Below are 11,811 nucleotides of genomic sequence, written 5' to 3' on the forward strand. Positions count from 1 at the left end.
AGGGGAGGGTTCACATGGGAGATGACACTTCAAAGGCCTTCATTGTCAAACCTAACAACAGCTCTGGTATTCATAAATACAGCGATCATCTGACGCCTTCACTGCGGCAGCCTCTGGACGTCACCGCGTCTTGCTCTTTGTGTCAGTTTATACTTGAGAGTGTGTGATTCTGCTGGAATCACTGCACAAGGGCATTTTCATTGAACAACGAGACACGACGGTAGACGTCGCTTTGAATTATAACTTAATCACAGAAAATGAAAGAAATAAAGATCAATGTAGAAAACAAAGGAGAGAATCTTCAGTCTGAACAGTATGAATTATTCTGAGGTTTTTATGATGTGATTTTTTTCCTTATTACACGTGTAACATGGCCAAAATCAAGATGACATTTTAACTGGAGCTAATCATATAAAATCAGTGTCAGAATCAGGTTTGGGTGGAATTCCTTCACAATCAAACACAGCAAGGCTTTCTGTCTAAACTTAACCATACAGAGAGACAGCTCCATCATAGATGAGGTAGAGATACAACTCAAGCCCCCAGAGAAGCCTCTATAGACCAGAATGCAATGTAGCTGTGGTGAACTTTAAAGGCTGTGAATCCTGTCTCACTCTGCTTTTAAGAGGATTTCTTTTCTATTTTTTTCTCTCCTCTCTACCCACACATACCAAAAAAAAAAAAAAAAAAAAAAAAAAACACAAGTGAAATTCTCAGGCAACTTCATGCATGTTCTCTGGGGCTTCTCAGACATTCTGGGAAATGTAGGCAATCTCTTCCCGAGGTAGATGAGGCAGCTTGAGGGAGAACAAAAAGGTAAATCTGATCGCATCAGTTGTTATAATTTGATTAAATTCAGCAGAAGAAGAATCCAAGAGAGGCATTTTTCCTCTCCTTTCAGACTCCCTGTCTTTCAGGAAGCCACTGACAGGCTCCGATTGTGCAGGCAAGTTGGTAATCACACCATCTGCATTTACGCAGGTACATTTCTCTTTTTCTCTCACACCGTCTCTCGTTGAGATATGCTACCAGAAATTAGTTTTTGTAAATGTCTGAAAAGGTGGAGGTAGTTGCTCTTCTTCAAAAGGTTCTTAAAATGAGGCTGAAGAGAAAAACCATATGTCTGAGACAAAGCAGACAGGAAAAACATTTCATAATACTCATTCATCATGTTTTGCTGACTCCACTTCCTAGTCACATACATCACATCAGACTTAATAGTCTGTAGAACATGATTTTGACTGTATTTTTCCTTTTAAGATGAGAAATGGTAGGTGAAGACACGTTGCTTTATTTTATTTTTTAAATTTCCATTGTGATGATTGGGCAAGAATGAAAAGCGCTACCTTGCCAAATCTTCCTCGAGAGGATGATAAAAGACAGAAGCTCAGTGGTATAAAACCAATTCTTTCCACCATCCGTTTATGGAGCTAAAAAGGATCTGCTGCTGCTGAACACAGAGTGATTCTAAAAAAAAAGTTCTAACATATGGTTGTTTATGTAACCGTGTCAAAATGATCCTAAGTGATATCTCATTAAAAGTTAGAGTGAGTCTAACTGTGCATACATTAGAAATATTTAACATAAGTTGAAATGATTATACTTGAATGCATTATATCCCGCTGCTAGCTCACAGTTTTTCAATTTCTTGTATTCTAATTGCAATTAGAACTACAAAAACACTAACACAAGAACGTCCAACAACATAGATTACACATGCGACAACTTTATGACCATCTCCCCTCAACAACAAGACACAAGCCTTGTAGTGTGAACTAAACCTGAAACGTCTCTTCTGCTTTTTTCCCTTTTTAATGAGAAAATGAGTTAAAACCCTGTAGGAAAAATGTTTACTTTGGCATGAAATTAGAGATGTTTTTCATTAACTCCACACAAAGCAAGGCCATTAACTACCTCATTGACTTCTCCCTATAGATTTATATTTTGTCTCCTCTTTCTCTAATTAACTACTTGAATATCCATATGAAAAACAAGCAGTTTGTGTCCAAAAAGTCACTACTGAATCGAAAACAGTAACTAAATAAATACCTCATCATAGATCATGCTAAAAATTATTAGTATTACATCTTCTTTACGGATTCAAAATAATGTGAAACATTTACAACAGTATTAACACACTGTCCATGAAATCAGTTCAATTTATTCACACAAAGAAGCTGCTTTCTTATTCACGAGACAGTCTGTAAGGGTCCTACAGTGCCAATTATTGCAAACTTGTCAAAGTGACCCCCAGCAATAAATCATTTATGTAATTATCAATTGATTCAATCTGCTGGCTAACTGTGAAAAACACTTGGAAGTATGATACATCAAATTTAATGGTATTTCTTAATCAGAATGCTCAGCAATCAGCAGAGACCAATTAGGGCCTGAGAGATAGAGACCCGCCATTAATAATCAAACTTGGCTGCCATTACATTGGCTCAGCTCTCAAAAGGCTAGTGGAGCACTTTTCAGCAGAACTACTCATTTCAAGGTAAAGGGTATTTGCAAGATGATCCGAAAAACAAGGCCAGGAGTTGCTTCTAAAACTGTCAGCCGAACTGTAAAGTGACCACAGACTGGTATAACTACAGTTTAAAGATTTCTCTCGTAAAATCAAAAAGGCTTCTTTTCCGAGTAACATTAAATTCATATCCAGAGAGGGGCAATATCTTGCGAATGCTGAGAAAGAGAAATGTCTTTTCGGCAAAGCTATGAAATTCCACTGAGGCCCACAGGCACAGAGCAATGACAAAAGATATCTTTACAATGCCACCTTCAGCCACCGTCTTATTAACATTATGGTCAGTTTTATCACAGCCAAATGTCTGTGTCTCTGAATACAAAAAACAGGCAAACTGCAACTCATAAACCAAGCAGAAAGATTGCCCTTGATGCCTGTCCAAGCACGAGTTTACTTCCAATTGTCACTGTTCATTTCCTTGGCTGCCGATATGAGCAGTGACCACTCGACTCCAGTGAACTGTAAAGATGTAAAGGGAGGTTAAGTGAGTAGGAATCCACTTAAACTCGCAACGTCCCCTTGATTGCTAATTGAGTCTTTTTAACTCTATATACCAACATAAAGTTTTGATATTTACAAGAACCACTGACACCCAGCTAATGTGGCGGTAACATGCAATTTTTCCACTATTATGAATGACAACAGCTAGAACCCCCCTGACAGATAGCAAGAGGAAATTTTAGTAAAGAGCCTCCAAATAAAAACAGCCCGTTTCATTATTATTTGTTGCCAGATGTCATGCAGTAATTACTAAATACAATTAATGACCCTGGTCATTGTGCTGCAGGTATTTATGCAGGGAAAATCTACTGCCAACATGAATTAATCAACCCTGGAGCACATGCATCACAGCATTAGGTGGTTGGGATGAGGCCAATATTTTATAAGCTGTTCTAGTCCTTGGATGAATACATCCAGTCTAAAGCAAACAGGTTGTAAACAGAATTATTACAGATGCACATCACATCTCTTACAAAACACATGATTTATGTATCCTCTTAACTCAAAAGCCACCTTTCAACTTGCACTGTCGGAATATGCAAATGAGACATGGTTGTAAGTTGCTGTTATGTATACTTGCATTAAGCGAACTATTTACATATTCATTCCTCTCTGAAGATAAATGATTTAGAGTTTCACAGTTGCAGAATGTGTGGGTTCCTCAAAATAAAATACATGGTAGAGAATTAAGAAACGGTGACATCATAAGATTCAGGCAAACAAAAGCCCGTCAGTTCTGCTTATTCTTCATAATGTTTAATGGCCGAATAATGATTTCAAGAGATTATTGGTAAAAGCCTTCTTGATATGTAATATTTTTAAAACATTTAATATGCTTTGCTCCTTTTGAATATCAAGACAAATCATGATGGAAAAAAATCTCCACAGTGCAATTAGAGGAATAAACCATACACTGTACTAACACCACTGAGCTGACATTAGTTGTATTGTAATTTCCCATGGTTCCGAAGAAGAAAGGCAGGGGAAATTAGTTCAAGTGACTATAGTGACCAGTTTAATTTGTTTTCCTCTTGAGGTAATCTGAAGTCTGGTTTGCCTCAAGTGGACAGACCTGGTTTTGGGTCTGACATTCCACCTCAAACCCTGTTCCAGCAAGCTCCCTTTTCTCCTCAAGGTAGATTCAATTATTCAATTTCAAATAAATTATTACATAATGCCTCCATGTCCTTCTAAGGGCCAGTTCACTCTCAAATAAGGTCTGCTATATTTTGCATTTTTAAACAGTCCAGACATAACCAGAGCAGATTTTACATCATTATAAATGTTTATCCCAAAATAGAGATCACATCGTAAAATATGTATCATGAAAATTACAAAGATTCATAAAAGAGATATGGCGGGAGGTGGGGCTGTCTCATAGCCACAAAGCAGAAGCACTAACATAAGCTGAACGGGAGCCTGCATAAAGAACAAAAACGGCAGTGGCTGTAGCAATGGTGATGGACAGAAAACATTTTCCGTGTCCATCTCTTCCCCATCCATGGAACAAACCTGTGGTGTCATTATATGTCATTATATATAACTTGCCACTCAGACACACGGCTGCTTTACCTACTGCATAGACCCCGAGACGAAAACCAAATCTTCAACCCTGTGCCCAAAAATGTCAACTGAATTTAAGCATTTCTTTGAGTATTAGAATTATGGTAATGACTTATTCTCAAATAGGCTATGTAGTCAAAGTGGGTTTTTCTTAAGCTATGGGTACATCTGGAATTGGGTCCTTATCTGGTAAATACGGCCCTTGGACCTGGCTCTTGGTGTCAGCTTGCTTGCCCAGGGCCTTATGAGTCTCAGCAATTTGTTGGACTGCGTAACTTGGCTCCGTTTCCTGAAAGCATAGCTGATGGACTGCACAGAAAATACTAAGGCTACAATAACACTGGGACATGGGCTAATGCACTGCTCTCAACAAATATGGCATGTATGTGAATAGTATAGTGGTGGACAACATGGATGGAGCCAGAGACAAGAGCAGGCACTTCACCAACTCTGTTAACAGTGGGCAATATTATTTTTAGGAATAGCGCTTTTTACGTAAATGGAAAATAAAAGATAACCGAGGACAAATCTGCTAGAACTATTGTTAGTATGCATTTAAACATAAAATGTGTTTATCTATGCTACAGTATATTAATATACATGAAAACTAATGTCTGTGTACAAGACACTCGAAAATATATAGTGATTTATATAGGAATTCAATAAATATCTTAGAAAGTTTCAGGCATTATTTTTCACTATATTCAAAAAAAATAAAAAATAAAAAGTCAAATAGCAAGTTATTGAAATTTTCAGTTTCAGAATTTCAAAAAAAAAAATTGACAGAGTTATCGACTCAAATTTCCACAGATGTAGGAGGTTGACATCTTAGTGCATTTTGAGACCATTTGGTTCTCTGAACAGGGAAACTGTGGGCTTTTTAGAAATATGATACCAGCAGCACAAGCCCTTCAGCGGCTGTGTTCGAGAGGGCAAGTGAAGAGAAGCCTTTCATAGTTCACTGATCTCTAAAGAGCTCGGGAGGCACAGTGTTTGCTCATGGCCTTTTGCCCTGTGTACATTAGCAAGTATATTATGCTTTGTAATACCCTCTGATGCTAAATATCCAGCAGCATATTCAAGTATAGATATCACTTCCACTTGAGTCCCAAAAAGAACATCATAAAGGCTGCAGTGGGAATAACAGAAGACCGATTCGCTGCTGTTGGTCAAAGATGCAAAAATCCTCCTTACATTGTTTAACCATATTTATCCTTAGAAAAGGGGTGACACACCTGTTAATATGAAATAGATAACTACCTTTTCCTCATTGGTACTAAAGAGAGTAAGAACATACATCTGTTTTTCTACAGTAGCGACCTTTTTCAACAGCTCCACATCAACAAATTAAACGACAGATTCAAATTTGAAGTAAGTACTTATAGGTGACTTACAGGAAAGACTTTCAAAGGATGGCCTTAATCTGCCCCGTTTATGAGATGAGAACTCCATCATCTTAATATCAAAGCTGCACACAGCCAACAAACTGAAAGACAAATAGCTCTTTTGCTGGTAAGCTTGTTACCTTTGATACGCTGATGAGCGTGGCTGGGACACCCAGAAACCCACCACGATAATGAGAGACTGGATCTTTAAATGACTGGGTTAAACAGTCTATTCATCCTACCAACTGTTGGCTGGGGCTGAAGATAAACCTATCCTATCTGAACCTGTCTCCGACAGGTAAAGAAAGTCTGGTACTGCTGTCCTCCACGCTTTAGCACGACCACTTTGACTACAGGCTTGATAAGCATGCTGCATTCAGCTGTGTGCACCACTTATGTGGCTGTAGCAATTTAGCTATGATAGGCAGTATTTTCAATGCTTACTGGGGGGATGTAGATGACAGCTTTAAGTGGAACAAAAACAAGGACGAGTAAAGAATAACAAGTATATGTTGCAAATAGACTAAAGAGGAATTGTGGACACAAGATTCCTGTGTGGGCGTCGTCAAAAAACTGGGTTTTAATGAAATTCAAAATGTTGGTTTTAACAGCAGCAGAAGCATCAGCAACCATTCACATTTACACAACCGTTTCAATATTTCTTGCATATACACTTTTTTGCTTGCCTGTCGAGTGTAAATCAGACTAGTGATACTGTTTTCAAATAGAGTAAATATGAACTAGTGCCAGCAGCTGGTTAAATCTGTATATTTGAAAGACTGAACACGGTGAAACAGAACAACAAAACCCTTGTAAAGTTCAGTATTTTAACATAGTTTCTGTACATCTCGTTGGAATATGTTGTGGGTTACAGGGGTTTTTGTACCAGGATCAATTTATCTTTACTGCTACTTTTACTTCTTCTCAGAAAGAAAATCAATAAACATATTTCCCTAAATGTTTAAATAAAAACATGTCCGGCCAATAAATTAATGAATGCAGCACTTATGGTTGTCCAAATCTATTTTACATAATTAGAATAAATATCCGCTTTGCATCCAAAATACATAGAGCTTTCATATATATAAAACTTTCTCAGAGCCTATAAAAGTGCTTTATTTGCATGATATCATCCCAATGTAAAGCACGGCCAGAGGGAGAGACAGTAATAGGCCGTGTGTCGTTAGCCACACAAAGATAAAAAAGACTCATGCATCACGTACAAAGTGAGTAGTTTGTAGAAGTCAGTGAGTGCAATATCCAGCTCCTAATACTCCCTAATACTGCATGCCCATGGAGGAGGAAGTGGCAGTGACTCCACAGCTCACAACCTGTCACACATTATCTTGTTAAACCACAACTACTGTAATTAACATTACATTTTGTTTGAGACCTGCTTGATACACTGTATAATAACAGGATAAAACTGATTTTTATAAATTCTCAGAGTGACTAAAGGGATAAGGGGTGAGGAGACAGAAGAATGAGAGGACAAGATGCAGCAGGAACGTAGATGGAGTAACGGAGGTGCAAATGAATCCACAAATGAACACACACACACACACACACACACACACACACACACACACGTCAAAACAGACACGAATAGCTGCATCTGTGGCAATTCTATTGCCGTTTTAAGCTATTCCTCCATGAGAAGCATAAATACAGGAAAACTGTGTGAAAACAGGTGTTTATTGTATCTTCAGTAGGTGTGGTCAGTCGTTTTGCCAGGTGAGTGATGAACAGAAAAAAAAAAATAAACAACCAAAACCAACACAGATAAAATATGGAGGTAAGACTGGAAAGAGCCCATGAAAGAAACTTTATTAGTGAAAATTATATACAAATGTGCTTGGATGTCTTTGAAATGTGGTGACAAAGAAAAAACACAAATTTTAACCTTGTAAAATTGATTTCATTGTCAAGGGAAAACAACTGAAACATTAAAACATGCACAATTGCTCTTCGTTTTCATAAAGATTAGGGGTTGGTCCAGATTGGTCTTCTAATACCCTCCGCTCCAGCAGAATCAGTGTAATTGCTGGCTACACTCACACATTAATATTTTGCTTTGTTGAGTGGGTCCAGATACACAGAAGCATTATGTGTACATTCTTAAAAAAAGGAGACGGTGGAAATGCCTCCATCTCGTTCAAGCTGCTGCCTTACAGCAGCTGAGGCACCATTATGTTTTTGTGACTGTACTTACATGAAAAACACTAAGAGTCTGGCTTTCTGTGGTCATGTTTGCTGGTGAGCCAGGCACAGCTTCTGTTCTTTAGACTCCCCTAGACTACAGTCCATCACCAGAGGCAACACTTGTACAAGAATACAGTGTGTAGCATTTCATCTGTCCTAACTTTTTGGGGCTCTATTTACTGCTCAATATGCACACCAGTCAAATTATTCACACCTTACCCTGCAAAAGACCTCTCCTTCTTGAGGGAAAAGAAATAAATGGCCTTGAGGTACATTATTGTAATTTGCTGACCATAACAAGAGTCATTTTTCGCTCTGCCTTTACTAATAGGATCAATGCCTCAGGGTAATTTCTAAATGAATTCCTCAGGCTAAATCGGTTCCCCTGGCCAACCTAAATCACGTTTGATATAGAAGGATTATCCCTGATTGAGTTTACGGCAATGAAGCTTGTGACAAACTGGAGAAACCACAATACTTCCACATAGGTAAGGCTTGTCTGACTATGAGACTCTGTGGCTTAACACAAACAAATGACACGCTCCTGTTTATTGCTGCCGACGCTGCTGCACAATCATCCACCTACGGTGACTGGCGGTTCTAAATATGCAGAGACAATTCTCCGTCATACACAGCAGATGAGGCAAGGAGACCCCCGCTAAAGGGCCCCAGCTCTGAGGCAAACGCAGAGTGCAGAGCTCCCCGCCTGTTCAGGGAGGACTACGGCTAAAGCCCTTAATCCCTGCCTTGATTCACAATAGCCTGCTAGGTTTTCAAATGTCATCAGTGGGGAAGTGTGTCCTGTTCCTGCCCCAGATGCCCACCCCATTAGTCAAATAACAACACTGCGGTGCATCCACTTAGGAATTCATACATGAAGAGTGGGATGGCTGTATATTTATATAAAGTTACACATGGTCACTTCGGGGCTGTCAAACAGACAGACCAGTGACCAGTGTGAGTACAAGGGCTGATAAGTCATCCCACATGTGAACCAGAGGGTAAATGTGATAAGGTTATGTCGTGTACCAACGACATTCTCTCGCTGAAACCTCTTCAAACGCTGGGGAAATAAAGGCACTGATTATCATGGAGGAGTGGCAGCATTTCTACACAAACGGCATTAGTATTCATCATAAACTTTCTGCCAGGAAAAGACAGTGTCCCTCAAAAACCGTGCGCTACTCCACAGCCAAGGGTACAGCACTTCACTGTAAGGACACACTGGACTTGTGATGAGCAGTGCTCTGTAATGTAGAGGACGGGTCTTGGATAGTGTGGACTACAAAGTGAATACATCTGTGGAACATTACAGGGTTTTAGAAATACATTCACAGCACACAATGTGAGCAATTATGATATTTATGGTAGTGTTTTTTCATGATACAGAGCCTACACAAGCACACATTCAATGATGTAGTGCATGGTAAAGCAACGGACCATTAGTAAGTATAACTTTACCAATTTGCTCAATAGTTTTCCAACCAAATCTCAAATGTATTCTGTCCTTTATTAAAAAAGAGACCTGGGTCAGAACTATAGAGGTTTTAAAACGAAAATGCAAGTCGTGCACCAGCAGTTTGTCCCAAACTGTTCAGATCAGCCACTACTTTGTTATTTCTCTAACCCCTTCAGCCTCTTTCAAGCTCAAGTTTGTCCCTTTTTGCAGGAGCGCTTGCGCACAACGCGAGCGCCGCACACACCATTTGGGTAGGCTATGGTCCTCGGCTTAGGGGTGGCAGTGAAACTAATGATCCTCCTTACATCCATTCATGATAGGACAAGTGCCCGTGTGCCGTCTAAAAACTCCGAGCCGACACAAAGCACGGCCAAATTAAGCGGACGCGCAGTCGGCGTGCCGACTGTTTTCCACCTACGCTGGACGAGCGCTTACCTCCGCGGCCGCTCGCTGCTCCTGTCCCCCGGCGTTTGTCCTTGTTTCGCTACGACGCCGCTTATGTATGAATGCAGTCTTTATCCCGTAAACACTGCTGTTGCATTTTACAGTCAGGGAACAACAGTGTGCGCCGGCAGCGGCTGCGTGCTGGTCGGCGAGGGGCTCGTCCGTGCTCCGCGGTGCACGTCACCAAGTGGTGCGGACGGGGACTTGGCGAACGCGTCTTTCTGCGCTCGCTGCGCGGCGGCGGAGAGATGCAAGCCCCGGCTTTGGACGGACTGGCACACCGTGTGGCCACTTTACTCCCAACGCTGCTCCTCCCCTTTCACGTTGCGCCGCTCACATCAGCCCCACAGCGCCTCCCACCAGCCACTATGTGCAACTGCACCGACCTGCTGAGTGCTACTCGCACAGCACGGAGAGCCCAGTCGTGCTCACTGGAGTGTCTTGACATCTCCAGGGGCCACTGAAGGAGTCCCAGAGAGGTGCATGCAGATCCATATCTGGTGACTGTGTGTTTTAAAAATCCCATTCTCCAGATGAAGAGTGAACGCATCGATCTTTATAATTATACAATATCAGTTTACAGTAAACTAATTGGCTGCAGAGAAAAAATGTTTACAGAACTTCCCCCAGGTGAAAATCTCAGCAAAAGCACCCACCAACACGGCTTCTTTTTCCTTTTTTTCCCCTCCATCTTTGCTCCTGCATTACCCAGAGTACTGCTCTTTTTATCCTACCTAGTAGTTAAATGCTTGTAATTGTATTCACCTCGTGTCCTGGTTCTAAATTAGTCTCTGATTAGATGACTAGAATAAAAATCAACAGGGCGGTCTCTGGCTAAAAATCAATGTCCTTTTGACTTTTCTAACCACTTTTTCATGAACATAATGAACAATCTGATGCTATCAAGCAAAGACAAAGAGAAGAAGTTATATCACGACATCAGAGTAGGAAAAACAGGAAAACCAATGACGCCTGAATATAGCACTTCTGATTTTAACACAGGAATGAACCCACAGTTCCTAATCACATAGTTCCTTTAAATACCGTCCATACCTTGATAACACCTTCTAATGTTTTACAGCTGTTCCCTAACACAACTATTTGTTCTTCCCGGATGAATTATCACTCTGTCAGTGACTTGTGATGTAGAATCCATTAGTTTACTGTTCGTCTCCTTTGCTGCTCCTTCTCTATGCACCTACACAGGTGTTCTCTCTTATTTTGCTTAATTAGCCCTGTTCTCAGGAGTGTGTGGGCGTACACGCACGCTTTGACTGACAACTCTGTCCATCAATGAAGGCGGGACAACTTTATCACGCTCATTATTGTATAGCTCCACCCATCCTTAACCTGAGAAGGGCTCCAATCAGCCTGAAGTGAAAACAGCATAATTACAGTGTAGCTTACTGCATTGTTTTGTATTTCAATAGGCTGTTTTCCAAGAATACATTAGCACAGGTGCAAATAATAAATGAATGATGGCTGAATTCACCGCAGCTTCAGGGTCCTGGTTTTGTGCATGTTGCCTCACTGTTAACGCATTAATAGAAGAAAACCACTGTTATTGCAGTGTATTGGGTGTTAATTGCTAGATAATAGAACATCAATTAGCCACAAAGCGCTGTACGGGCTATCCAGAGCTGAGTTACTTTTTTGTGTTTTGGTCATATACCACAAACATTAAAGTGCTATCAAATGGCCCAACACCAATCACCACTGTAAGCTGTAAA

At 40.3% G+C, this 11,811-nt stretch overlaps 1 protein-coding gene across 1 annotated transcript in view; it reads right to left on the reverse strand.

The window, feature by feature from the left end:
• Nucleotides 1-10,330, reverse strand: part of LOC113149836 (kelch-like protein 29) — a 184,796-nt gene extending 174,466 nt beyond the window's left edge. Inside the window, exon 1 of the mRNA XM_026342174.1 lies at nt 10,073-10,330. The gene's annotated coding sequence lies outside the window, so the exon portion shown is untranslated. The remainder of the gene's footprint in view (nt 1-10,072) is intronic.
• Nucleotides 10,331-11,811: the final 1,481 nt, after the last annotated feature.

Source organism: Anabas testudineus, chromosome 24, assembly GCF_900324465.2.
Source record: "Anabas testudineus chromosome 24, fAnaTes1.2, whole genome shotgun sequence".
In the NCBI taxonomy this organism is placed as follows: Eukaryota; Metazoa; Chordata; class Actinopteri; order Anabantiformes; family Anabantidae; genus Anabas; species Anabas testudineus.